Here is a 12,772-nt window from a genome sequence, read left to right as displayed (position 1 = left end):
ACACCCCTGATACACAACCCTGATATACACACAATACAACCCTGATCTACACCCACAATACAACCCTGATTTACACCCACAATACAACCCCGATCTACAATACCTGGTCTCCGCCTCGCCATACTGGTGGTAATGGAGGAACAAACAGATTACTTATAAACGGAAGAGGAAATTGGTGAGGGTGTTAAGTAAACCTTTGACTGTGGTGGTCACTTACGCCTCGCCCTCACCCTGCCTCGCCCCCTGACCCTCGCCCCCTCACCTGCCTCCCCCCTCCACCCTGCCTTGCCCCCCCTACACCCTGCCTCGCCCCCTCCACCCTGCCGCGCCCCCTCCACCCTGCCTCGCCCCTACCCTGCCTCCACCCCCTGACCCTCTTTCCTTGCCCCCTAGCCTCTTCTCCGTGTGTGTGTGTGTGTGTGTATATGTGTGCGCATTCCTGTGTGTGAGAGTGATGTCTAAGTTGTTAAATACACACTACGTAGGCCTCAACTTTTTACCTGTGTTTGAGGTAGGAGGCTGTACAGTGTAAACAGACCCTGCCTACGTGACCAGTACATGGGAGGGCCTGTGAGGTGTAGGCCTAAAGGGGTCATCTCTCCTCCACATCTACCTCTCTCCTCCACCTCTACTTCTCTCCTCCACCTCACCATCTCTCCTCCACCTCACCATCTCTCCTCCACCTCACCGTCTCCAGTACACTGCAGTTGACATTGAAACAGTTTATTTAGCCTGAACGATACAAAGTAAACAACAACAACATTACAAATACAACAACAACAATGGGTGAGAATTTTTCGACTACACCGCTCACCTGAAGGACACACCTGAGGAATATTGTACCTTTACCTGAAGTTGATTAATAGACGTAAGAACAGAGGACTTTTATCTCTCTCTCTCTCTCCATAGACTCTGAGGAACCCTTCAACTTGTACCTCCTGTGTAATGCTGTTGGTGTAGATATTATTGTGTGTGTGTGTGTGTGTGTGTGTGTGTGTGTGTGTGTGTGTGTGTGTGTGTGTGTCACCGCCCGCCGTGTCTCGCTCTCCACCACGAACGCCCGTAACCTGGCCCCCTCCCCACACTCTCTTCCCATCCTTCCCTGGCTCCTATCTCTTCTCCCTTGTGCACCTCCTCCTCCTCCTCTTTTGTCCTATAATTGGAGTCTTCGTTAGGCTGAATGTGTGTGTGTGTGTGTGTGTGTGTGTGTGTGTGTGTGTGTGTGTGTGTGTGTGTTGGCCATCTCGTCAGCGTCTTCTCTTGAGGCTCATTCAAAGGAGAGGAACTCGAGCGTAGAAGCACTCTCTCTCTCTCTCTCTCTCTCTCTCTCTAAGGGTTCCAGAATATCTCGTTATCTCCAAAGTGATATCGATTTGAAACCTGATACGGGGTGGTTGATGATAATGATAACACGGGGGTGGTTGATGATAACACGGGGTGGTTGATGATAATGATAACACGGGGGTGGTTGATGATAACACGGGGTGGTTGATGATAATGATAACACGGGGTGGTTGATGATAACACGGGGTGGCTATCTAGACGTGGTTGCCGCTTATCTAGCACCGTGTACCTTCCTGGCATGATTGATCGCACCGTAGTTGAACAGCTCTGGAACACGTGTTGTGGTGGTTAAATAGTGTGGCTAGTAGTGGTGGTAGGTGGTATAATACTGTAGTGTAGGTGGTAGTAAGAGGAGGGTAGTGGTAGTGGTGGTAGGAAGAGGGCAGTGGTGCTGTGGTTGGTAGTGGTAGGTGGTGGTAATGGTGGTAGGAAGAGGGTAGTGGTAATGGTGGTAGGAGGAGGATAGTGGTGGTAGTGGTAGGAGAGAGGTGTGTCGCCGGCACTGGTTGACCCTCACTTATGTTGTTGATATTACAAGAACAGCAGGAGGGCAGTCTCTCCCTCTCCCTCCCTCTCCCTCCCTCTCTCCCTCGCTCCCTCTCCCTCTCTCCCTCGCTCCCTCCCTCCCTCAAGACCTCACTATACCCTGGTCGTAAATACCTTAGTTCAGTATTACACATTAAAGGAATAACTCCCATTGTTACTCACCATTCATAAGGACACAGGTATATTATGGTAACTTAAGGGAGATATAGCGAAGGTGAACAGGTATCCTACATAAGATAGGTGAATATATTGGTGGATTGGTATAGTGTAGTATAGGTGAAGACGAAGGCAATCAATTTAGGTGAACAGGTAATACGGGAGGTGGGGTGAGGAGGTAGTCTGGGGTTGGTTTACCTGCACACACACCGCCACCACCTATCACCACCTGACACCACCACCACCTAACACCACCACCACCTAACACCACCACCACCTAACACCATCACCCACTAACACACCACCACCTATAACACCACCACAACACCACCTGACACCACCTAACACCCACCACCTATCAACATTTGGCACACCACACAACACACCACCACTAACACCACCACCACCACCTATCCACCATCACCACCTAACACCACCCACCACCACCTATCACCACCTGACACCCACCACCTAACACCACCTGACACCACCACCTAACACCACCACCACCACCTGACACACACCACCACTACCCTAACACCACCACCACCACCACCACCTAACACCACCACCTCTCACCGCCTGACACCCATCACCTATTGTCTGGACGCCCCCTCCCCTACATGAGCTTTAATAGGTTACCTCCCTCATACACCGTTTATTGTTGCATGATTTATGGCCTTTCGTTATATATATCCCACACACACTGTATAATATTCTACCGTGTGTCTTCGTTATACTCAACACCTTCATCTTCCTTCCTCTTCCTTCCTTCATCTTCCTTCCTTCATCTTCCTTCCTTCATCTTCCTTCCTCTTCCTTCCTTTTCCTTCATCTTCCTTCCTCTTCCTTCCTTCATCTTCCTTCGTCTTCCTTCCTTTTCTTTCATCGTCCTTCCTCTTCCTTCCTCTTCCTTCCTTCATCTTCCTTCCTCTTCCTTCCTTCATCTTCCTTCCTCTTCCTTCCTTCATCTTCCTTCGTCTTCCTTCCTTTTCCTTCATCTTCCTTCCTCTTCCTTCCTCCCTGATGCTCTCCTCTTGTGTGTTTTGATGTCTCTTGATTCGGTAGTCTTGTTAGGTTAGGTTAGAATATGTTTTAAATGGTCTTTTTTAAGGGTTCTGAAGTGTGTATGTTTGCGTATGTGTTTTGTGTGTGTGTACCTCCCAGACAAAGGTAAGCAAAGCCACATTTTCTGAATCTCCGAGAGTCAGGTGTACAGAAGAGTTCCCTAATATACCTCTGGAGTTTTATCCGTGTGTTTGAAGGGTCATCTAATTTATTTTTCTATGGATCTTATATAGTACTATGTATAATGTTTACAGTATGTTACGTCGATAATATTATTTTTTTTTTTTTTACAATTATTTTCTTTCTTTACAGGTAAGTGGATGTGACAGGAGCCTCCACCCTAAGGTAAAGTGTTGATGAAGTACAGGTGTTGATCTACAGGTGATGACATAGGTGGTGCTGTATAGGTGTTGACTCTCAGATGGTACACACACACACACGGGGGACCATCTACCGCCTCACTGGTCACCCCTCGTCACAAATAAGGTAACACCATCCCATCACAGATTAACCTCATCTCACCCCCACGTCACAAGGTCACCATGAAATCGCCATAAACTGACCACTAAATTCTTCGTAAAGTGAAGTGTGTTGTCTGTCTGTGTGTGTGTGTGTGTGTGTGTGTGTGTGTGTGTGTGGTCAAGTCCCAGCTTTCCTCATTGTACGAGTACGTGCACATTTATTCTCTCCACCTTGACACTCCACCTTGGCACTCCACTGACACTGCACCTGGACACTCCTCCACTACCATCACCAGTCACTTGTATACCTCTGCGACCAGATGAGCTTACCTGTGCCGTGATATTTCATAAGTAACCTAACCTAACCTAACCTAACCTAACTGGTGACAGGAGAACGTTATGAGTTATAGGAGAGTTTCAACATGACCTAGCCGACATGTGTAAGTTAGGTCAGGTTAGGTTAGGTCTGGAATGAGTGGGTCAGGTAGGTTAGGTAAGGTTAGGTCTGAAATGAGTGGGTCAGGTAGGTCCTCACTCACCTGGAAACACAGACAGGTGAACGTGTCTACCCTCACGCGTGGCGACCTCTGGCTCCTGGATGACCTGCACTCCTGGTACACACACACACACACACACACACACACACACACACACACACTTGATTCTAAAACAGGTTGTTCACCAGTGTTATGTAATGTTGAGAGAGACTAGATCACACACATCAGTAGTTGGATAGAGAGAACCAGAACAGTGATCTTAAGAAACCTCCACCCACCCACCCACCCACCCACCCACCCACCCACCCACCTTAACTGTGGCCGTCGAGGGTGGGTGGGTGGGTGGGTGGGTGTCGAGAGAGGGTAGGTGAACGAATGATTCCTACCTCACACACACACCAACCATCACGCATATCTTGAGGCGGGAAAAGTGCTCCAACTCTCTCTCTCTCTCACTGATGATTAAAACACAAATGAAAATATTAATCCACACACACACACACACACACACACACACATGATATAGGGGTCAAGTTACTGCTGGTTACCCACATGACTACTCGAGTGACAGCCTTCCTCCCTCCTCTTCCTCCCTCCTCCCTCCCCTCTTCCTCCCCTCTTCCTCCCTCACCCCCATATCACACACACACACACTCACGGGGATTTGTTATTAATATTTCCGTAATTGGTCATTAGATAGTACCAGAGCTTCCTTGAGTAATTCCCTAGAGTACTTCCCTATAGAGTACTTCCCTAGAGTACCACGTCTACGGGTGGACTTGGCTATAATGAATCGAGTACAAGACAAAATCTGTGGTTTGTTTGTGTGTTTGTTTGTGTGTTTGTTTGTGTGTTTGTTTGTGTTTTGTTTGTGTGTTTGTTTGTGTTTTGTTTGTGTGTTTGTTTGTGTTTTGTTTGTGTGTTTGTTTGTGTTTTGTTTGTGTGTTTGTTTGTGGTTTGTTTGTGTGTTTGTTTGTGTGTTTGTTTGTGTGTTTGTTTGTGTTTTGTTTGTGTGTTTGTTTGTGTTTTGTTTGTGTGTTTGTTTGTGTTTTGTTTGTGTGTTTGTTTGTGTTTTGTTTGTGTGTTTGTTTGTGTTTTGTTTGTGTGTTTGTTTGTGTGTTTGTTTGTGTGTGTGTTTGTTTGTGTTTTGGTTTGTGTATTTGTTTATTTCTTTTTGTTTGTTTGTTTGTCATGTGAGTGTTTTTGTGGGTCACGGTCTGGGAAAATGAAAGCGTTTATTGACCTGATGGTAGCGAGGGTGTGATGGGTGGGCGCTGGAGTGGTAGTGGTGGGTGCTGGAATGGGTTGGTGGGCGCTGGAATGGTGGTAGTGGTCGCTGGAATGGGTTGGTGGGCGCTGGAATGGGTTAGTGGGTGCTGGAATGGGTTGGTGGACGCTAGAATGGTGGTGGTGGACGCTGGAATGGTGGTGGTGGACGCTGGAATGGTGGTGGTGGACGCTGGAATGGTGGTGGTGGGCACTGGAATGGATTGGCATCGTGCAGGGCAGGTTTCTGTGACCCATGTGGTACTTAACTCTATAGGGTGTTTAACATGTACACGGGGTCAAGCGGCCTTTGGTATTATTGTGTATGTATTTGTGTGTATATGTACGTGTGTGTGTGTGTGTGGGAAGGTGAGAGAGGCGTAGTTCAATAGCTCCCCCACCCACCCCACACACAACTTAGGTCACGCCAGGTATATACAGTGTCTGGGTAACTGGGTTGACTACACTACACTACACTACACTACACTTACCAACTCGTCGACAACCAGTTTTTTTCCTAAGCAGTACACCGACTTCCCCCTAATGTTTACACTCATATAAGGACGCCTGTTTTATCACCTGTGCATTTACGGATGTGTCTAATTAACAAGACAGGTGAGACAATGCTTGCTAAGTATGTACCTGGACGAGAAAGAGTGTGTGTGTGTGTGTGTGTGTGTGTGTGTGTGTGTGTGTAAGAGAGAGAGAGAGAGAGATTTTATGCCTTAAAAGTGAATACACAAAGCTCATTCCTCTCAAATCGGCCTACTAGCTGTCCAGTCTCACTACACCGGGGTGGTTAATGAGATTCAGGGAGTTTATTGAGAGCTCTAAACTCCCTGGACACCATTACCTCCCTGGAGCTCAATAAACTCCCTAGAGGTTAATGAGGTCCAGGGAGTTAATAGCTCCAGGGAGTTTATGGAGTTCCAGGGAGTTTATTGAGTTCCAGGGAGTTTATTGAGCCCCAGGGCGTTTATTGAGCCCCAGGGAGTTTATTGAGCCCCAGGGAGTTTATTGAGCCCCAGGGAGTTTATTGAGCCCCAGGGAGTTTATTGAGCTCCAGGGAGTTTATTGAGCCCCCAGGGCGTTGTGAGCCAGGAGTTATTGAGCCCCAGGAGTCTATTGAGCCCCAGGAGTGTTTATTGAGCCCAGGAGTTTATTGAGCTCCAGGGAGTTTATTGACCTACCCTACCTACCCTACCCTACCCTACCCTACCCCTACCCTACACCCTACCTACCACTACCCTAACCCCTACCCCTACCTACCTAACCCCTACCCTACACCCCTACCCTACCCTACACCACCCTAACCCCTACCTACCTACCCTACCCTACCCTACCCTACCCTACCCTACCTGTAGTTTTTAATGTTACCTCCTCCGATCGAAATGTAAACAGTGGTTGGTTCCCATCTCGTACACGGCGGCAGTCAGATCCCATACTCCATTGTGCGTGAGTATATAATCAACCTGCTCCCAGCGTCCAAGGTCTTCGCTGTCTCCATTCCCCCAAGACTGACTACCTCCTGGTGTGTGTGTGTGTGTGTGTGTGTGTGTGTGTGGACCGGTGTTTGTGTTTGTTTGTGTTTATCCTCCCGAATGAATGGCTGATTTTAAACACACACAAAAAAATCAGAGAGAGACGCAGGAAGAGAGAGAGAGAGAGAGAGAGAGAGAGAGAGAGAGAGAGAGATATTAAAACGTTCCTAAAACAGTATCACACCAGTTTTAAACCCACTTAAATAAACCATTGACAGAAAAATAAACTCGACAAACAACCTCTTAGCTGCGTCGGAAGGTGTTTTAGATACGACGAGCGTTTTAATGGCGCCAAATTACACGTAGGTGGACAAAATTGGACAAAATTGGACAAAATGTGGACATAATGAGCACAAAACATGACGGTGTAATTTTAGTTCAGGTGTGGGATGAGTGAGAGACGGGAAAGACTTAAGTGTACTGTCAAGACCTCGTTGTGTTACTGTCAAGACCTGGAGTGTTACTGTCAAGACCTCGAGCGTGTTACTGTCAAGATCTGAAGAGTGTTACTGTCAAGATCTCGATGTGTTATTGTCAAGACCTGGAGTGTGTTATTGTCAAGACCTGGAGCGTGTTACTGTCAAGACCTGGAGCGTGTTACTGTCAAGATCTGAAGCGTGTTACTGTCAAGATCTCGATGTGTTACTGTCAAGACCTGGGGTATATTACTGTGCAGACCTGGAGTGTGTTATTGTCAAGACCTGGGTGTGTTACTGTCCAAGACCTGGAGTGTGTTACTGTCAGACCTGGAGTGTGTTACTGTCCCAAGACCTCGATGTGTTACTGTCCAAGACCTGGAGTGTGTTACTGTGTCAAGACCTGGAGTGTGTTAGTGTCCAAGACACTCGATGTGTACTGTCAAGACGGAGTGTGTTACTGTCAAGACCTGGGGTATGTTAGTGTCAAGACCTCGATGTGTTTACTGTCCAAGATCTGAAGCGTGTTACTGTCAAGACCTGGAGTGTGTTACTGTCCAAGACCTGGAGTGTGTTACTGTCAAGACCTCGATGTGTTACTGTCAAGATCTGAAGCGTGTTACTGTCAAGATCTCGATGTGTTACTGTCAAGACCTGGAGTGTGTTACTGTCAAGACCTCGATGTGTTACTGTCAAGATCTCGATGTGTTACTGTCAAGACCTGGAGCGTGTAGGAGCATAATAAGAGCGTTGGGTTTCGTTAGGTGGCATGACTCAGCCAGCCACTCGGGAATTCCCGCTTGTGGCTGTTAATTGTTGGAGGTAATTATGGTAACAGGTGAGCTGATTTTAACCTGAGAGAGAGAGAGAGAGAGAGAGAGAGAGAGAGACCACAGGAATTCCTCCCACACTGCAACACGTTAACTCAACAAGTGTTCGTCCACTCTCTCTCCCTCCTCTCCTCCCACTCACCCCCTTCTCTTCCCACTCACCCCTCCTCACCCCCTCCCCCTCACCCCCTTGTAAATATTCGCGTGTCAGATGGGCCCAAAGTAGCGGTGGATGTGCCCATAAAAGCGTCTGTATTTATTCTAGTTCCGGGTGGGTGGTGAGTCATCCCTGTTTGTTTGCGTCTCGAGCCTCACCTGGATACACCTGCAGGCTCATTAGTTTCATCTGGGTGGTGGGTGTTTTTGTTTTGCTGCGCCATCCGATTTGTTATACGTTCTCTCTCTCTCTCTCTCTCTCTCTCTCTCTCTCTCTCTCTCTCTCTCTCTCTCTCTCTCTCTCTCTAAACGTAACGCTGACCTAACTTGACATAACCTAATTCATTCTAACGTAACCTAACCTAATCGATTCTAACCTAACCTAACCTAACCTAACCTAATCGATTCTAACCTAACCTAGCCCCAGGTAGCATTAGGGTTAAAGATCAGATGAAATAAGCAGTAGGAGGGAGGGTTTAATCATCAAGTGATCCTGGTATAGTACTAGACAGTTTTACTCCTTGTTACTGGCGTTCCTCGGGGTGATCCACTGCCTCCTTCACACTCCTCCGCCAGCTCCCCCTTCGTTAGTTATCACACCCCCATCTCCACGTCATCATCACGCCCACACTGTCGCCTATGTGTGTGTGTCTGTCTGTCCGTCATCCCCATACCAGGGTGAAGCAGGTGACCCCCGAGTACTATTGAGACGATGAAGGAAGAACCTGTATACCTGTGCCATTAATTTGTGTACCTGTGTTGGTGTTTTTGGTGGAGGATTCCTGATTCTGGTTTGCGTTTGGTGCAGTGGTGGTGGTGAGGCTATTGGTGATGGTGGTTGAGTGATGATGGTGGTGGTGGTGATGGGTGGTGATGGTGAGATAGTGACGATGGTGGTGGTGAGGGAGGCTGGACGACGTTGGTGAAGATGGCGACAGTTAATCACCACCACTACCACTACCACCACATAGGCTTGGCCACCAACACTCCGTTACTCCGCGACCCTGACTCATGTTAATTTTATTATAGGCGGATCACCTCTTATAGCTGAGGTGCGGCTCCTCACCTCTCTCTCACCACCTCCTTCTCCTCCCTTTGTACAATAGTTAGTACTCACGAGGTAGTACATCAAAGTGCCCACTGTACTTATCACGTGTCGGGGTGATGATGACTAGTAATAATGACGATAATAAATGTTGATAAAATTAAATATAATATATAATGATACTACTACTACCACTACCACTACCACTACCACTACCACTACCACTACTACTACTACCACCACTACTACTACTACTACTATTACTACTACTACTACTACTAATAATAATAATAATAATAACAATAATAAGTGAGGCGCTACTACACAGTTGTTGTCGATACCGTCTTGACCTTCTGTGTCGACCGTGACTTTTAATTCAAGGTTATACACACACATACACACACACACGCACACATATACTTACATACGTACATACAGTGTGAGGTATATGAAGGAGGGAGGGTGAGGCAGACAGGTAGTGTGGAGGCCCGTCTTCTTGCCACCTGTTCAATCAACACTAATTAATCTGTTCCGACATACAGGTCCACCTTAACCTCGTCTCACCTGGAATGTCAGAGTTCAGTTATGGGAACAGTAAAGAAGTGAGAGTGTTGGAGGGGTGGAAGGGAGGTAGAAAGGAGGGAAGGAAGGAGGGTGGGAAGGAAGGAAGGAGGGTGGGAGGGAAAACATGTGAGTGGGGGGCACACAAGGAAGATATCGAGTTAGCATTGAGTTGTGTGTGAGTGTGTGGCAGCCTCACGCGGCAGACCATGTGGGGGTAGGTGGGTGTGCTGCCTCGCCAAAGCATACGCCGTAACTGCCCTCCACGGTCACCTTACCTACCTGGGGATCGTGTCTAATTACAATCTGTTTACCTGATGCGAAATAGTTGTCCCGAGTATAGAATTAGTAATGAGGATAGATTCTGATGGTAAAATTACCCTAAACTCAGTATATAGATAGATAGATAGAATGATAGATATATAGATAGTGTCTCTCTCTCTCTCTCTCTCTCTCTCTCTCTCTCTCTCCGTGACTACACTACCTCTGTTAAATAATGCGCAGGTGTTTGGTGTGACGTCAGACAACACCTGTACTACACACTCAGGTGACAGCTACAAATAATCACCTGTATTTTAGTGCATTGTCTATTGATTTATTTATTTATTTATTTATTTATTTATTTTAATGGTTAGATCAGCTGGATTTGATGCCCCTGGGGACACCTGAGCATTTTTAATTAGCAGGTGAAGGAGTTCAGGTGTGGTGAGCTGAGCTGCAGGTGTGGGGAGGAATCCTGGTCTCACACCTGGAGGCGACACAGTCATCATAAGCGTTGATTAATTAGTTTGCAGTAGGTGACAGGTGTGGCTGCTGGTGTACCCTGATGAGAGGGCTAGGAGGAGAACTTTGAAGAAGAGAACTTTAAGGAGAACTTTGAAGAGGAGAACTTTTAAGGAGGAGAACTTTTAAGGAGGAGAACTTTTAAGGAGGAGAACTTTTAAGGAGGAGAACTTTTAAGGAGGAGAACTTTGAAGAGGAGAACTCTGAAGAGGAGAACTTTTAAGGATTAGAACTTTTAAGGAGAACTATTAAGGATTAGAACTTTTAAGGAGGAGAACTTTTAAGGAGGGGAACTTTTAAGGAGGAGAACTTTGAAGAGGAGAACTTTGAAGAGGAGAACTTTTAAGGAGGAGAACTTTGAAGAAGAGAACTTTTAAGGAGGATAACTTTGAGAACTTTTAAGGAGGATAACTTTGAGAACTTTTAAGGAGGATAACTTTGAGAACTTTTAAGGAGGAGAACTTTGAGAACTTTTAAGGAGGAGAACTTCGAGAACTTTTAAGGAGAACATAAGGAAGAGAACTTTTAATGGAGGATTTTAAGGAGGAGGTCACAAGGAGGACTTGTTTGGTGGGACATCTTGTCTCTGCTGGAGGGAGTGAGGCAACACATACCAGCCTCACCCACTTCCCTCCCTCACACACTCCCCTCCCTCACACACTCCCTTCCCTCACACACTCCCCTCCCTCATACACCTCCTCCCTCACACACTCCTTCCCTCACTCACTCCTTCCCTCACACACTCCTTCCCTCACACACTCCTTCCCTCCCTCCCTCCCCTCCCACACCCCCTCTCTCTCCCCTCCTCCCCTCCCTCCCCACCTCCCCCTCCCTGAATGCCTCCTCTCCACACCTCCCTTCCCTCCTCCTCCTTCCCCACACCTCCTTCCCTCTACACCTCCTTCCCCTCACACACTCCTTCCTCACTCACACATTCCTTTCCTTCATCACACACTCCTTCCCTCCCTCCCCCCCTCCTCCCCTCACCACCTTCCCTCCTGCCTCCCCTCACACTCCTTCCCTCCTTTACACGCTCCTTCCATCCCCTCCTTTCTCCCCTCCTCCTCCTCTCCCCTCACGCCCCCACCCCCCCCTCCCTCCCTCACTCCCCCTCCCTCCCCCCTCCCTGCCTCCCTCACCCCTCCTTCTCCCTCCCTCCTCCTCCTCTCCCTCACACACACCCTCCCTGCCTCCCTCTCCCTCCTACCTCCCCCCTCCACACACACACTCCCTCCCTACCTCCCTCCCCACACTCCTCCTCCTCCCTCCTGGACAAGTCACGAGTCATCTTTATTTATGATTCTCTGACACTTTGATCTGACGTCATTACCTGTGTGTTGGGTTGAGACCAGGTATTATTATTATTATTATTATTATTATTATTATTATTATTATTATTATTATTATTATTATTATTATTATTATTATTATTATTATTATTATTTCTCTTTAAGTTGATAGTTGTCGTCGTATGGTGTATTTTTATTTGAGTTTTATTAGTCTCTCTCTCTCTCTCTCTCTTCCTACCCTCTCTCTCTCTCTCTCTCTCTCTCTCTCTCTCTCTCTCTCTCTCTCTCACATATCTAATTTATTGATCCTTAACAACCCAGTCCTTATTACAAACGTGAGCCTGGCAATAAGAGCGGCTTGATGGGACTGTTTGAAAGATAAATAATATGGTGTACCACAGGGGGACGAGCTGAGTCCTACACTCTTCTCAATGTACCAGTGATGTTGTGTGTATTGTCTGGTACTCCGCCGTAATATTTTGTAATCCAGGTTAGGTTTTGGGTTAGGTTAGCTTAGGTTAGGTTAGGCTTAGGTTAGGTTAGGTTAGGTTAGGTTAGGTTAGGTTAGGTTGTGTCATAAACCCAGACAGTGAGAGGTGACTTAAAACCACTGGGGAAGTGAAGAACATTGATGGTTAGGTTAGGTTGTATCTTAGTGGAGGAGTCATGGCTCGTGGCGGTGATATTCCCTGATGATGGTAATTATTGCCCCCTGCACGAGGCGACTGTGGCGGCCAGGGTGTGTAGGAGTGACGAGGGTGTTGTAGGGGTGACGAGGGTCTTGTAGGGGTGACGAAGGTCTTGTAGGAGTGA

The sequence above is a fragment of the Homarus americanus genome, unplaced genomic scaffold, assembly GCF_018991925.1.
Source record: "Homarus americanus isolate GMGI-L3 unplaced genomic scaffold, GMGI_Hamer_2.0 scaffold40995, whole genome shotgun sequence".
Lineage (NCBI taxonomy): Eukaryota > Metazoa > Arthropoda > Malacostraca > Decapoda > Nephropidae > Homarus > Homarus americanus.
The sequence above is the reverse complement of the archived record's forward strand: the minus strand, read 5'-3'. Positions refer to the sequence as shown.